At 44.8% G+C, this 17,182-nt stretch overlaps 1 long non-coding RNA gene and 1 pseudogene across 1 annotated transcript in view; both read left to right on the forward strand.

Moving 5' to 3' along the window:
- The window catches only part of LOC146425414 (uncharacterized), a 442,571-nt gene that overhangs the window by 342,239 nt on the left and 83,150 nt on the right, over positions 1-17,182 (forward strand). The gene's annotated exons all lie outside the window — the stretch shown is intronic.
- LOC146425420 (uncharacterized) lies at positions 6,325-13,648 on the forward strand (annotated as a pseudogene).

The raw sequence follows: 17,182 nt of genomic DNA on the forward strand, positions 1-17,182 counted from the left end.
TGGTTGCAGCCCAGTAGACCTGTGGAAGCCCCGGCAGTTCAGTGCTGTCACCTCTGCCAACTTGCTGGTCTACCCTGGGAATAGAAGACTCAAAAGGCAACAATTGAGCAATGTGAGTCTTTTCAGGAATGGTGATGGGGGGTCTGATGTGGAAACCATAGTGTGACTCTGGCCTGTAAAATCAGCATCTATAACTTCTGGAAGAACAAGGATCCCTTGGCTGGTGGCCTCAGGCCCTCCCACAAGCAGTGCACTGAATCCCTGATCTAGGGGTCCATGCACATCCAAGGGAATCCTGTGGGCATCACCAGATTCTAGGATGACTGTTTCTGCGGTGTAGGCGTTGACTCGGGCTGAGCCTTGGGTGCCTCCTCCACATTGACTGGATAGTCCTGTATCGTCGCCCTGTTCTGGGGGAACTGTCGTGATGGGGGGCAAATCTCCCTTTTTGCACCCCTCTTCACGTTTCCCGACAGAGGTCGACCATCTGCATGGTACTGTGACCTGCAATAGTCTAAAGTGTGACCTGGCCTACCACACCTCTTACATTGAGGAGTCTCGGTCCCCGAATTTTCCTTCTTCTCCTAATTTTCCTTCTGCTTTGATTTGACTCGTTTCCATTTGTTCCCAGCACGTTCCCTTGGCACGTTCGCCAAGCTTGCTGGCACAGTGCCAGCACGCTGTGCCAGGGCTGCATTCGCCACAGAACCCGTCAGGGGAAGCAGTACTTGCCCATGCCTGAAATGCCCCCGCGCTGCTGCCGCCACGTTGGCTGCTGGGTCGGCAGGAAGCCTGGACCCTTTCCGGGGTCCCAAGGCTGGTACTTCCAGTCCAGTCCAGCCCGTGCATGGGAGTCTGCCATATCTCGGCAGATTACGACCATATCTCAGCTGATTCTAGCCACTTTAGCCAGTAAATCCTTAAAAAGCCGAGACGGAGGAGGCTCCTCTGGGTTTGGCACATAGGTTCGCCCTGGGTTCCAGCATGGCCCCCGCGGAAATGCCAATTAAATTCCCCACAGTGGAAGCACCGCCTGCCAGAGGCTTCTCTTCTGGCCCCTGCCCGGCCAAAATGCTGGCTGGACCCGGAAACTGCGCTGGGGCCACGTGCTGACTGCAGCCGGCAGCAGAGTTGGGGCCCGCTTGCCTGGGCCCGGCACAATGCCGGACTCCCGTGCACCAGCGGCCGCAGCCGCGGCCATCGCCGCAGCAGCCGGAGCAGCCTGCCGCGTGGGGAGCGGGGTGCCCTGATCCGCAGGCATTTGGAATGCAACTAAGGTATGTTGTTGTCCCGCCCGCGCCGCGGCTGCGTCACCCATCTCTGCCCCCCCAGTCCCCACTGCCGAGATTGCCCGCTCAGCCTCCGCTGTTGGTGCTGGCTTCCGGGCGTGTCGGCGCCATTTTGTAGGGGGCTTCTGGACCTGCCCATTGTGAGGCGGCAGGGCAGGGGGGACTTCTCCCGCTGCCGGCACCTCAGAGCCGGGTCTTGGCCCCTCTTTCTTCAGCATCTCCACCAGCTGTTCAGTGGGGTGGACATAACTGCGCTTGGGAGGGTCATTTGGAGAAGTATATTGAGTCTTCATGGCTGCATCGGCTGCCAATTGAGGGACTTCAGACTCAGTCTGAGTCAGCACGTCTTTCGTGTGTCCCCCAGCGACCGAAAGCAGAGGTTCCAGACCATTGCAAGCCTTAATCTCTGCATTATAAAATTCCTGTCCCTTCATCACGTCCCAAATTTCTCTCCAAATGCCATGGAAACGGCTTGTGGTCTGGTCTCCAAATATCATCTCTGTGGCCAAAGACCGGCCGACAGTGAGCCAAGACGAACAATTCATCAGCACGTCCCAGACTTCCGGGATCACATTCTCTGAAACCCACTCGAGCAAACCCCGAGCGACCTGCAGCATCTGAGCTGCCGCTGGGTCACCATCAGGGTCCTCCAAAAAGGCTCGTAAAATTTCGTCCTGAGGCATGGGAGAGTCCATCGCCATATCAGGATTGAGCCGCGCCGCTTGGCGGGCGGGGGAGGTGTGCTCGAAACGGAATCTGTGTTGCCACACTTGCACAGCGAGGGTCCCTGTTTAGGCTTGCAAGCAGCTGGCCACGGGCTAGCAGGGAAAGGATTCTGCAAAGATCTGCCAAGGGGGATCGAGGCGAATCCGAGAGTTCTGCTGCATTCCAGGTTTGGAAGCCAAGATAGACCTGCCAATGACTGTATAAGAGGCAAGAGAAAGGGTAAGCAGAATATTACCGTATGTCTGGAGCTCCTATAACCGGTGTGTGTGCATGTGTGTGTTCGGCTTCTAATAACCAGATCCTGGAAGTAAGCACAGACCAGGGGCGGAAGTGACGCCCCGGATAACCTGGATCCCGGAAGTAAGGTATGAATGTTTAAAGTTTGTATTGTTTTGAATGTTGTGCATAGAAGTTTATTGTGTAATTCGTCTTTGCTGTGACAGTGTGTTAAGTAATTGCATGCTGTGTATGATAGTTTAAGCTATAATGATTAAACTAAGGGAGAAGAAAACCAGAGGAGAATACTAACCGAGAGATACCCCCGTACCCAAGGAGTGGTTAATACATTATACAAGTGACCTAAAGTGGGTAATATAACATTTAAATAAAGATTTTAAGCAGAATGGCAAGTGGCCAGAGTAAAGAAACATTAACAAAGAGCCCTCTTGGATGCATTTTAGCGCATTGGAAAGAAATAGCCAGGAGAGGGGGGACAGAAAATAAGAAGACCCTTATTAAATATTGTAACCAGTGGTGGCCTTTATATAAATTGGATTGTGATGAAAAATGGCCACTTTTTGGAACTTTAGATTATAACACCCTTTTGCAACTAATGTTGTTTTTGAGAAGAGAAGGAAAGTGGGATGAAGTTTCTTATGCAGACGTGTTTCTCTCTCCGCAAACACCCCAAATGGCAGAGAGACTGTGGGCTTGTGCCACTTCAGGATCCCTTGGTATTGGCCCTTGAAAGGGAAAATAAAGCTACTAAAAATAGACTCAAACAATGCTGTTCAGCTTGCAGCATAAACCAAAGATGTACAAAACCAAAGTTCATCATGCAGCAACACAAGAACAAGAATTAACTGATTTTCTTAAGCCCCCTCCTAGGAAGAGAGAGGATGATGCAGACTCAGAGGACAGGCCTTCCCCTCCAAGAAGCCCGGTCTCTGCTCGAACACGAGGGAAGCAAGGGCAAGTGCTGCAAGCACCTCTGCGAGAGGCAGTAGGGCCAGAGGGTAATACAATGCTGATCAAAGTACCTTTTTCTACCATTGACATAAAAGCATGGAAAAAGATTGCAAAAGATTATCAAGCAGATCCAACAATCGTAAGTAAATATTTACGTTTTATAATGAAACAACATAATCCCAATTGGAATGATATTCAGTTGTTATTGGAAGCTGTAACAGAAACCGAAAAACAATTAATTTTGAAAAAAGCAGACAATTTGGCTGAGGATTATTACAAAACACAACAGGACGATCACAAAGAGTATTTGCCACTCCAGGACCCAAAATGGGATCCAAACAGAACAGCCGAAATGGCTAAACTACAGGCTTATCAGGAGTGGATAGTGAAAGCCACGGAAAAGGCAATTCCTAAAACCATTGTCCTAGGTTGCAATATAGATGTATTTAAGTATTCTATTACCACCAGCTGTGGGCCGTTAGCTGTTATCACCTGCTAACGACCCACCCCGGATGACAGGCAATGGGCCATCGGAGACCCACCGCATGACTCATGGACTTATCTCATCCCATTGTGATATGCTCTGCCCAGGAGGGAGGAGCCAGGTGTTCCCACCTGGATATAACCTGGCCTTGGAACTGCTTGAGCTAGCCCTGTCTACTGGGTTCCCAGAGGACAAGAGCTACCGCTGGACCTTCAGCTGGAGACCAGACCTTCACAGGATCACCGCTTGAACTGAACTACTTCAGTTGGACTGCTACCACCACCCTAACCAGGTGTCAGTTTGTATCTGACTTTGTCAGTGCTTTTCCTTGTATTATTTCACTTATTTTTAATTTCAATCTGGACTTGTGATCTCCCGCTGGTTTGTTTTCAAACCAACACAACCATTAACTTGTCAGCACTGTATGCAGTCAAGCAAGGCCCCTCCGAGTCTCCAACGGACTTTCTGGAGTGATTAAAAGATGCTATGCACAAAAACACAACACTGGACCCTGGGTCAGAGGTGGGGATACAACAATTAGTGTCTCTCTTTTTGGGCCAATCACAGGGGGACATTAGACGTAAACTCCAGAAACTGCATTCAACCAAGAGCAGGAATTTAGAGGTATTATTGGATGAGGCGTGGAGAGTGTACAGTAACCGAGAGGCAAAATATAAAGAGGGAGTCAAAAAGTTAGTGACATTAGTGGAAGAGAGTGAAGAAAGGAGTAATCAGAAAGAGAGGCATAGGCAAGGAAAAAACAGACTGCACAAGGACCAGTGTGCAAACTGCAAGTAATTCAGACATTGGAAAGATAATTGCCCAGAGAGGAAAAATACATGTCCCAATAAGAAACGAGATAACTCTGAGGAGAGAAAAATTGTATATGTTAAGGAAGACTGAAGAGGACCAGAGGATTCCACCCTAGCAGATCCCCTGGTTATAGTAAAGCCAGGGGAAAAAGAGAAAGAAGTAGAGTTTCTGGTAGATATGGGGGCAACTTATTCAGTCTTGAATAAAGCTTTGATGCCTATAGGGGAAGATTATGTCATGGTAAAAGGTGCCACTGGCCAACCTGAAAAAGCATATTTCTGTAAGCCCCTGAAGTATAAATTTGGGAAACAATGGGGAATTCATAAGTTTCTATACATGCCCAACTCTCCAAAAGCACTCTTGGGTAGAGACTTATTAGAACAATTGCAAGCAACTATTATGTTTAAAAATGGAGAAATTACTCTGGAGGTGAATGATCACCAATATATAGAAATATTAAGCTTAATATTGAAAACCACTGAGACAGAAGAAGAAATTAGTGAAGAAATAACAAATCAAGTATTTCCTGGGGTTTGGGCCACTGGTGTTCCTGGGAGGGCTAAGAATGCACCTCCCATAAAAATCAAACTCAAGGAGGGAAAACAGCCAGTTAGAGTTTAACAATATCCTTTAAAGAAAGAAGACAGAGAAGGAATTAGCCCAGTAATAGAAAACTTTTTGCAGCTAGAACTATTGAAAGAATGCCAGTCTGATTTTAACACCCCTATACTACCTGTTCGCAAACCTGATGGGTCATACCCGGTAGTGCAGGACTTAAGGGCTGTAAATAAGATAGCAGAAGACCTCTACCCTGTGGTGACAAACCCATATACCTTATTAACTGAATTAACACCGGAGTTAACCTGGTTTACTGTTCTAGATTTGAAAGATGCTTTCTTTTGCCTCCCTCTCCACGAAGCCAGCCAAAGAATATTCGCCTATGAATGGGAAAGCCCTAAAAGTGGACATAAAACTCAGCTCACCTGGACAGTGTTGCCTCAGGGGTTCAAAAATAGTCCTACCATATTTGGAAACCAACTTGCTAAGGACTTGGAATCCTGGGAAGCCCTGCCATCAGAAGGAAAACTTTTGCAGTATGTGGATGACCTCTTAATAGCTACCAAGACTGAAGAGGCCTGTCTTGCCTGGACAGTAAGTCTGCTAAACTTTCTAGGACTACAGGGATATCAAGTTTCCAAGAAAAAGGCCCAAGTAATGAAGAAAAAGGTAGTCAATTTGGGCTATGAAATCAGTGCAGGACAGAGAACTTTGGGACGAGACCGCAAGGAGGCCATCTGACAGATCCCAAAACCTCAAACTGTGAAAGAACTCAGAACATTCTTGGGAATGACAGGATGGTGTTGACTTTGGGTTTATAGTTATGGTTTACTTGTGAAACCCCTATATGCTCTCATAAACACAGAACAGAGAGATCTTCAGTGGACAAAAGAGGCCATACAGGCCTTCGACCAGCTGAAGAATGCCCTCGTGTCAGCTCCAGCTCTAGGACTTCCAGACGTGAGTAAACCATTCTTTCTGTTTTCCCATGAGAAACAGGGGATTGCCTTGGGAATATTGGCACAGGACCTGGGTCCGTATCGATGGGCAGTTGCTTATTTCTCTAAGCAACTAGATGCAGCAGCCAAAGGATGGCCGGGGTGCCTCAGGGCTGTTGCGGCAGTCGTGATGAACATTCAAGAGGCACGGAAATTTACCTTAGGCCAAAAAATGACTGTGCTAGTGTCCCACACAGTGTCCGCAGTGCTGGAAATGAAAGGTGGCCACTGGCTTTCCCCACAGAGGTTCCTGAAATACCAAGCCATCATGGTGGAACAAGACGATGTAGAAATAGTGGTAACTAACATTGTCAACCCAGCTTCTTTTCTCAGTGGGAATGAAGAACCGGTACACCACAATTGTCTGGAGACCATTGAGGCCACATACTCCAGTCGTCCAGATCTGAAGGATACCCCTTTGGATGACGCAGAAACCTGGTTCACTGATGGGAGCAGCTACGTCATCAGTGGAAAGCGACATGCTGGGTATGCAGTTACCACCTGCAAAGAGGTAATAGAGTCTGGACCTTTGCCAAAAAACACCTCTGCACAGAAAGCTGAGATAATTGCTCTAACCCGTGCCTTGGAAATAGCTGAAGGAAAGAAAATAAACATCTATACAGACTCAAGATATGCATTTGGAGCTGTACATGCACATGGAGCCATTTGGAAAGAAAGGGGATTGTTGAACTCACAAGGGAAAAACATCAAACATGCAGAAGAAATACTGCGGCTGTTGGAAGCAGTCCAGCTACCTGAGAAGGTAGCAATCATGCACATCAAGGAACACCAAAAGGTGAGCTCTGAATTGGAGGAAGGAAACGAGCTGGCGGATAGAGAGGCAAAAGAAGCAGCAAAAGGTGAGGTAACAGCAGAAGGAGCTTTGATCCCAGATGGACAAGTCTCCCTAGAAGGTAAGCCAAAATATAACAAAAAAGATAGAAAGTTATCTAAAAGTGAGAAAGGAACATACAACCGAGAGGGATGGGCTATTACAGCAAAGGGAAGGATAGTAATCCCTTCTCATTTATTGTGTTCATTAATTAGGGAAGAACATCAGAAAACACACTGGGGAATAGATGCTCTATATAAATATTTAAATGATAAAATTGTTGCCAGGAAATTACAAGATACCATCAAACAGGTAACCCAGCAGTGTGATCTTTGCCTCCCAACTAAACCCAAAATTACCCGCAAATTAAAACTTGGTCAAATTGGGAGGGGCCACGGGCCTGGCAGTAGTGGCAAATTGATTTCACGGAACTTCCAAGAAAAGGGGGGTATCGATATTTGTTAGTATTAACAGATACCTTTTCAGGGTGTCCAGAAGCCTTCCCCACCAGAACCGCTAAGGCCCGGGAAGTAACTAAAGTATTGTTACAAGAAATAATACCACGCTTCGGAGTTCCAGCCACAATATCCTCAGACAGAGGACCCCACTTTATTGCAAGGGTGGTGCAGCAAATAAGCTGCCAATTAGGCATAAAATGGAAACTCCACACCCCATACCACCCTCAATCAAGTGGCCAAGTAGAAAAAATGAACCATATGATCAAGCAACAGATTGTGAGGCTAGGGCAAGAAGCCAATTTACCCTGGCCCCAATCTCTTCCACTTGCATTGCTACGAATTCGGACCAAACCCAGAACTAAAGAACAGTTAAGCTCCTTTGAAATACTCTATGAGAGACCATACAGAATACAAAAAGCAATATCTACCCAAATTGGAGAAGAAATAATGACCACCAATATGGTGGCTTTAAGCAAGCAACTCAAAAGGATTGAGAAATATGTGGCCGGAACCTGAAGCCAAGGTTTAGACGGGCCTGTACATGATATTCAACCTGGGGATTATGTATATGTTAAGTCTCTTGCAGAAAAGCTCTGGAGCCACAGTGGGAAGGACCGTTTCAGGTACTCCTTACCACTTTCACCGCAATTAAAATCAAGGAGCAGAACGCCTGGATTCATCATACCCTGTTACAGAATGGCTTCAAGATCGCAGTCATGAATCCTTAAAAGATTTGTGCAAGCGAGGCCATTGTTAGCTGAAGTAGGCCATACAGGCCGCGGCAGTGCCCTTGAGCCCTGGGAATGTGCCGTGGGAAAGGTACCGGGGAGGCGCAGCAGTGCCCTTGAGCTCTGGGAGAGTGCCGCGGGAGATGTACCAGGGGGGAACTTGCGATTAACAAGAATGAGGGGGGAACCCTGAAAGTATGAGAATGGAATGCATAGAATGCAGATTGTAACTTTTAGTAGTAAGCATAAGCACTTGTAACAATATATAAGCCACGCATATAGTGAAATAAATGGAGCTTGCTTATAACTCATATTGAGCTTGTCGCTTGCTTCCTCTCGCCCATGGCAATACCCGAGTGAAGAAAGCCCATAATTCCCCATGGAAAGTCATGCAAGTTCAACCTGGAAAATTATTTTTCTCATGATCATAATTATAATGCAGGGATGGGGGAGTACTTCTAGCCAGGACAATACTGAGTGGCCTTGGTCCCAAGCTTTTAGGCGGTTTACAGGATCCATGGGGAAATATGCTGATATAAAAGGTTTAAATCTATTAACTGTAGTTATGCATGAAAATCAAGTGTATGCAAGACAAGAATGGGAAAAACAAACATTGTGGCAACTTCAGCGGACTGTAGGAGAAGTAATTAAAATTGGTTGTTGAATGATTAATGAAACTACCCATGAAAAAGCAACCCAAATAAGTGTCTCAGCTACCCCTACTGAAAAGCATGTAGAAGATTGTACCAGTTCAAAAGAATCAGACTGTTGGTACACCTTTACATTAGTACAAGCTGTTGACGTGGTTTGTCTTTGGGCCAAGGATAGGAATGGGCTCTCGTTCAAATTTAATGCTATAAATGCTATAGCTGGACCTGTTACAACCTATGCCAGCACTCAAGCCCAAATCCAAACCACACCACCTAAACTTGAGCCCAAAATTTATGAAACTGGCCCATATGTAATAAGGAACATGGGTCAACAACAGTTGTTGTTTAACCCAGAGTGGTCTCTTAAATGTGTTGAACTGTTAATGCAAATCAATGTTTCCGAAATTCAACCAACATGTTCTCCTTTCCTACAAACATCCTTCAAGGGCTGGACAACCTAGCTGCAGAAACAAGTGCCCTTCAGGAGCAGAATACAGAGAGATTTAACTGGAGTGTTGGGGACTAGATTGGGAGTTCTAAATGGAATTGACTCAGAAATATTAATGAATAAATTGGCCACCATAACTGGCGACTTAGTAAAATTAAGACAGCCCCTACAGTCTTCTCTGTTAGCATTAGGAAATGAACAGTGGCAAGTTTCAAAAGTATTACCAAAATGGGAAAAAATTGAAGAGCAGGGCCATGAATTAATAATAAATGCACTTGGTATAGCCCAAGACAATGTATCCCTAGCCCTTAGTTGTATACAAGTCCAACTATGGATGCAGTCAGCAGCTGCCTTAATTATAATAGAAGGTAGTGAAGGCACTTTCCCCATTGAAATTCGCAAAGTTATTTGGGACAATGCCACTGACCTAGAAAAGAAGCTTCAATCTTGGTGGACCCTAGTAAACTTCACCTATGACCCTATTGATAACATGGCCACAGCCTTTGTGCTCACTATATGTAATGCCACCGTCCACGTTATCCATCCCATTATTGCACTAGGACTAAACCATGAGAGAACAGTGCTCTATCCCTCTGAATATAGGGTATGGGCCCAGATAGTAGAGGAGAAGTGGCAGACTGTGAATTTAGAATCCTTTATTACACGAGAACAACAGGAGTTTATCTGTGAAAGCAATGCAATTGATGCCCAGGACATATGCCTTGATACAGAGCAAGGCATCTGCCACTTTGAAATCCATCCAAATGCTAATCAAAAAACTGTGCTTGTGTATATAGGTCAAGGTTGTGTGTGCTTAAGGACTGTTTGTGCTTTTGTAGAAATAGATAAGGATAATATAACCATAAATGTTAAAAATCATTCTAATTTTTGTATCTAATTTTGTTAAGATTGTTGGGTGTGACTTTTTGTATTTAGCCCCAGTTGTATCCTACCAATTGATAAAATCTAATTACACTATGTACCAGAAATTGTTGCCCACACCTATTGGAATGAACCTTACATTAGTAAAAGTTAGTAAAACATGAAGACCTAAATGAAATTTTAAAAGAAGTTCAAGAAAATGGAAAGAAAACTTTAATTACTATTCATCATGACACAGAAAAAATAAGCAGAATCTTACAAAGAACAAGACCAGATGCAAGTCATCACTGGTGGGGTGTGCTCTTTGGGTGGTCACCTACTGCAACTGGTATTCTAAATATGTCACCCTATCATTATTCTTTTAATATTAGTTAGTATCAGCTTTATTTTATCCTTTATGCTATGTGTCTAGAATTAGAGAATGTTACAACGAGTACAAATTTTGACTTCTCAGTCAAATGCACATGGTATGGCATTGAGTCACCTTTCGCAAAAATTTGATAGAAGAATTTATGTACTAGTAAAAGAATTTACTAATTTTACAGAAAAGGGGGGACTGATACAAGGGAATCAGAAGTTAAGAGATAACTTGTCAGAAACTGCTCACCACACAATATAGCTACTGACTTAGCATTCATTGTGTTTGTCAAACAAGGACTGTGATACTCTGGAACTTCCACGCTAGCAAAAAAACCAAATTTGTTGTTCTGGCCTTTGGATGGAGAGAAGGTCAGTGAAAAAGACCTTCTGCAAAGACCCCTCCATAAAACAGAACTACACAGGCGCAAGGATATAAAAATGACTTTTGAACTCAATATAATACGAAGCGGGGATAGGTTATGTATATGTATAAGCGTATTGGGAAACTCTATGAATTTGTAACCACATATATACTGAGCTATACGGGACTGACGGCACGCGTGTCTTTGGAGGGCTACCTCCCACGTGCCTGGTGCTGCAATAAACATACCGGCTTTACAACTTAAAATTATATAGGTTGTGAATTTTGTCTCTTTCCTAAATCAATTCAGGCTTTATTTTGCTGGGCTAAATATGTCAAATTCTAGGATGGGATAGATATTTTGTTCCCTTGATTAGTCTGGACTATTTCACTGAGATGTAGTATAGTGTACTGATCTTTACATTGTAGAGCCAGCTTGAAGCAGTGACTTCTGCAGATCATTCTGCAGTGTCTTGATCACTGGGGTGTTAAGGCAGATGGGCAATAAGCATTGTGATGAAGTAAGGGCCTGGAAGAAATGAGTTGGTGCAAAAGGAGATCTGGGAAATGGGAATAATCACAGGAGCAAAAGAAAGTAGAAGAGGATAATAGAAAATTCCTTACCATCAAAAGAAGAGGTAGAAGGAACCTGCAGGAGTGAGGAAGATGCACCTTGAAGAGAAACTTGAAAGAGTGATTGGGCATTGGAATGGGCTGCCCAGGGAGGTTCTGGAGTCACCGTCCCTGGAGATGTTTAAAAAGAGATTGGATGTAGTGTTAGGTCATAGGTTGGACTTGATGATCTCAAAGGTCTCTTCCAACATAGTTGATTCTGTGATATACACACAATAGACAGTAACGCTAACACTGAAAACCAATAAAGTGTGATCAGGCATTTTGACTAGAAGTCATGACAATTTTAAATAAGTCCCTATGCATACTATACAATTTTACTTAGTGATAAGCCTACCTATTTTATCTGCATTTTTCCATGACTGACCTTAAAAACAATAAACCTAATCAAAGCTAATAGTTACTGAACTTAATTTTTTTCATTTTATTTGAAGAATGGTGGTATTGGTCATTGACTCTGAAAGACTTAGGCACAATATGGAATAGGTAATAATATATGACATCCAAATTACATCCAGGACTAATACCAAACAGTTATTTTCAGCCTCCAAGGAATAGCAGGAATGAGTGCCTAGTACATTCTCCTAGTTTCATCATAAGCATTTCCCAGTGATTTTCTGACATAACGATGAGAGGGAACTCACGGCAGTCTCAATATGAGATGTAGAGTAAGCTCCATTTTATTTCACCAAACGAGAAACTTATATACTGTTACAGATGTTACTAATTATAGTTACACACGTATCTGCAGTTTGTTCTCACACATTCAGGGATCCTCCTGGTGACTCCCTTATTCTTTCTCATAACACTTCTGATTCCCTATTCTTTCCCATGACATTCTTCTCACAGATCAGGACAGCTGTGGTTCCCAGGTGTTAGTTTCTCATGACAGCTTGTTAAGATTTTTACTGAGGCCTGAGTATGCTGAGGCCCTGCTCAGATGTATTCAGTTAGCATAAGTTTTCCTGGAAAACTGCGTTTTCCAACAATTTTCCTTACACCTAATTACAAAATCCAACTGTGTAGGGCTTTTAGATCACCCTTATGGAAGGGTCAACATCCTAACATAATTTTGGACTTTATTCTGGGAGCTGAGAATAAAAGCTAAGTTTGTAGACTCACAGATTGTCACTCCAGAGTTTCAGTCCTTTTAAGTTTCTAACTTTTAAAATAAATTTTTTATTTAAATTATGTCAATCAGTAGACAGCAATAGGAAGAAGGCAGAGCAAAAACTGCCCATTTTTGCACCACTCTCTGTACCCAAAGCATTCCATCAAAGATATCTGGACTAGTGAAACAAAATGAAGAATAAATTCAAGAAAAACAAGTTTCCCACCCACCAAGAAAGGTTCCATACCAATGACCTGTACAGCCAAATTCAAGTCTGAGGAACTACCTTCTGTATTCTAAATTCACCTGGAGTTTTAATAGTATATAATCACAGAATAGCTGAGATTGGAAGGGAACTCTGGAGATCATCTAGTACAAACCTCCTGCTCGAAACAAGATCAACTAAAGCAGAGTGCTTAGGACACTGTCAAATCAGGTTCTGTCATAAATGAGTGGTTAGGCTGCTTAAAGAATCACCAGTAAAGGTATTAGCAAAATCAGGTTTTAATATAAATTTGTGAAAGTGTGACTTAAGAAAGCTTGATGGCAAAGTTCACTCTGTTACTCACTACATGGATAAAACATACAAAGGAAAATCATATCAGAATCATGGAATCACAGAATGGTGAAGGTTGTAAGGTGTAGCAATGTGGTTTTTGAGGATTCCATGTGGCTTTTCTTTGTTCCCCTGCTCTGTATGTTATTGGCTGTTTTTGAAATATGCACCCTGCTTTACCCGAAATCTATTGGGTGTGTTCCCCTTGCCTGTCTTCCCTTCAGACCTCCCGGGATAGGCTCCAGGGGAGCCAATCCCTCCCCCCTCCCTTCCCTTATAAGCCAATGCCGGCAGGAGTTCGGGGTCTCCATCTCTGAGCTGTCAGCCCCTCCGACCTTCCCCTGCTTTCCTCTTCCTCTTCCCTTCCCTTCAACCCCCCCTGAAGACCCTAAATAAACTTCCCTGGCAGGAGGGAGATGGGGTCCAGTACGTCCTTTTGTCTTACTGCGTTTCCTGCTAGAATTTCTGTGGCCGGAGTCCCACGCCATGTGGAGCGCACCCCGGGGGCCGCCCGGCCCAGACTTGGTGGAGATACGCGCCGGGGGGACCTCCCGCAGAGAGAAACATCAGTAAGGGACTTTAAAGATCATCTAGTTCTATCCCCTGCCATGGGCAGGGACACCCTCCACTAGACCAGCTTGCTGAGGGCCCATACAACTTGGCCTTCAACACTTCCAGGGATGAGGCATCCACAACTTCTCTGGGCAATCAATTCCAGTGCCTAACCACCCTCTGAGTAAAGAATTTCTTCCTAATATCTGATCTAAACCTGCCCTCCCTGAGTTTAAAACTGTTCCCCCTTGTCCTACCACTATGCCCATATAAAAAGTCCCTCTCCTCCTTTTTATAAGCACCTGTAAGGTACCGAAAGGCCTCAAGGAGGTCTCCCTGGAGCCTTCTGCATGCTGAACAACCCCAGCTGTCTCAGCCTGTCTTAATAGGAGAGGTGATCCAGCCCTCTGAATTGACTTGGTCAATGGTTCATGTCTAAATGATTTTAGCAGCACTTAATCATTGACAAATTTAACATTCACAAAATGATTCAATAGGATTTATTAAAAGCACAGCAGTAACTTAATTATAGATCTGAGATGGCAATATTCATACTATACTTGCTATAGGGTGTGGCTGGCACAGACCTTTCCCATGGGAACTCTTCTTTCTTTTTCCTGTGTTTTATAAACAAAGATAAAGTTTGGATGTTATTAAAAACAGTGTCTCAAGATTTGGACAGTTCAGGCCTGGCCAATTGGCTCAGGGGGAGGTTTCGGACTGACCAATCTGGGTGACCTTTCAAAAGTCTATATAAGTTGGAATTAAATAATAAAAGACACTTTTTTATGCCATTGAGAACCTGGTCCTCTTTACTCTGCTAGTGGCTCGACAGCGACAATAGGGTATTTAAATCAGATTATAAATGCACACACAGACATAAAAAGGTATGTACAATGTATATGCCTGTGAAAAATTCCCCTCTAGTTCAGTGCTCATGTCAAACGCCTTTGCATCTTCTCAACAGGTGAAGGGTTGAGCCTCAGGGAGTGGGGGGATATCAGCTCAGGCCCTGTTATCAGCTTTTGGCAATGGTTCTCTGAGAACTGTAGAGTTCATGAGCTCTGAGAGGCATCCCACTCAGAGGGAAGTGCTGGCACAACCCACTGTGGTCCATGAGAACTCAAAGAGCCTTACTTAGGACTTCTGTTTATAGGGTCACAACATGATTTGCTTTAGTCATCAATTTTCAGTATGATTCAGGCAAGTAATGTTCCAAGGCTATCAGAGGATGACTGATTATCTCTTGTCCCCCTCTTTGGTTAGGCCACAGTGACATCCCTGTCGCTGTTGAGCAGCTAGCAGAGTAATGAAGGCACCAGTTCTCAGTGGCAAGAAGGAATGACCTTTATTGTTTTGATTTCATCACATATATAGAGTTCGCAAAAGTCACCCAGATTGGTCAGTCAGAAGCCTTCCCCCAGGCCTGATTGGCCAGGCCTGCACTGTCCAAGTTCTGGGACACTGTTCCAACAACATCCAAACTTTATCTTTATTTGTAAAACACAAGAAAATTTCTCATGGGAAAAAGCTGTGCTAGCCACAGCTCCCCCTTTTTGTTTAAGAACAGAAGGCATTGCTTGTGAGCCCCAGTGGATCAGCATGAAGGATCTGTTTGGTAATGGCCAGTTACCAAACAGAGCCTGGTTGAAACTCAAGGGGTCTGTCCGGAGGTGGCCAGCCACCGAACAGAACCCGAACCAGATGCTGATTAAAATGGTCAAGGAGGCCCCATGCAATACCCTAGATAAAGTATATATAAAACTAAATCTACATATAAATCTGTAATTCAACAAAACATGCTTTCAAAGTCCTTGCTTTCTGACTCCATGAATGAGTTTCAGTCTCTGCTTGTGGATGGACCGGCTTCTTGGTCATCATCAGAAGGATCACTCGGTTGGTGTTCGGCATTCTGGTCATCATTTTGAGGTTGCTGGTTCTGTCTCGGGAGCCGCAGGTCAGGGCGGACGCATTTTGCAGGCAGCCATCGTACCCCAGTATCTGTGGAGACGCAAGCATACCCTCGACCCCAAGCAATAAGATCATGAGGGCCTTCCCAGGTGTTAGTAAGTAGGTTCCGTACCCATACCTTCGCCCGGGGCAAACGCAACTCGCCTGATGACTGCAATGAGAGAAAGTGGTTCAAAATCACAGGATTATTCGAGTTTGGTGGCACCGTAAGATGATTGATTGTGTACAAAGCTTTCTCCAATCGACTCTGTGGTGTTTCCCCATGCATTCCCCCTTTTTGCCTTTCCAAGACACGCTTTAGAGTACCATGAGCGCGTTCCACAATGGCTTGGCCAGTAGGAGAATGCGGAATACCAAACGTATGGTCTACACCCCATAGGTGCAAAAACTGCCGCGTCTTCTGCGAGGCGTAGGCAGGACCATTGTCGGTTTTCACAGTGGCTGGCACCCCCAAGACTGAGAAGGCTAATTTCCAATGGGCAATGGCATCGTGACTTTTTTCTCCAGTATGGGCAGTCGCCCACATAGTTGAGGAGAAAGCGTCAACAGACACATGCACATACTTGACTCGGCCAAATTCTGGAATGTGTGTCACATCCGTCTGCCACAGCTGCAAGGCCTTTAGACCTCTGGGGTTCACCCCCGATGGCAGAGGTGCAGCGAGTCCGTGGCAATCAGCACAAGCACTGACAAGGTCACGAGCCTCAGTTGGCGTCAATTGAAACTGCTTCTGCAGGGTATGTGCAGTCTGATGAAAGAAATTGTGCGATGCCTTGGCTTGTGCAATTTTGTCAGGCTGAGGTGCCACCCATGCAGGGTTGGCTAACATGTCAGCCCTGGCATTGCCTTCTGTTAAAAAGCCTGGTAAATTGGTGTGGCTTCGAATGTGCAGAATATAATATGGATGCACTCGAGCCTGAATCGCCTTCCACAGGGTTCGCAATAGCGAAAACAGAGTCGCGTTATTGACTTCTTTTAGAAGTGAGCAATCCAAACGTTTGGTTATGTCTGCTACATAAGCAGAGTCGGTGACCAAATTCAAAGGCACCTGAGAGAACCGCTGAAAAGCCATGGCAACTGCCTTCAATTCAATCAGTTGAGCAGAGCCTGTCTTGTGGCCTTTAAGCACCTGCCACTCAGATCCTTCCTTCCAGGTAACAATGGCCTTTCCTGTTTTCCCAGAACCGTCCGTAAAGACGGTGGGTCCATGGACCGGCACCCGGCTGTTCTTTGGCCGCAACATGAGATTGACCGAATTTGCCAACTGCAGCAATTTGTGACTGGGCAGATGATAAGCAATCTGCCCTGAGAACTTTTGCAGTGCACTTTGCAAAGGAGCGCTATTAGCAAGACTCCATTCGAAATTGTCCCGTGGTACTGGGACAACAATCGTTGCGGGATCAGCTGCCATCAATTGTAAACACCGATATCGGCATTTAATTATCAGGCAGGCTATCAATTCGAACAATGTGGGTGCTGTCTTTTTTGGCTGATGGGGCAAAAAGACCCATTCCAGGATGTGCAAAGGATCATCCCATTGTTTGTTCCACTGGCCAATGATACCTGTAGGTTGGAGGTCTGGAG

This window comes from Lichenostomus cassidix, chromosome W, assembly GCF_008360975.1.
Source record: "Lichenostomus cassidix isolate B80296 chromosome W, HeHo_3.0, whole genome shotgun sequence".
Classification (NCBI taxonomy): Eukaryota; Metazoa; Chordata; class Aves; order Passeriformes; family Meliphagidae; genus Lichenostomus; species Lichenostomus cassidix.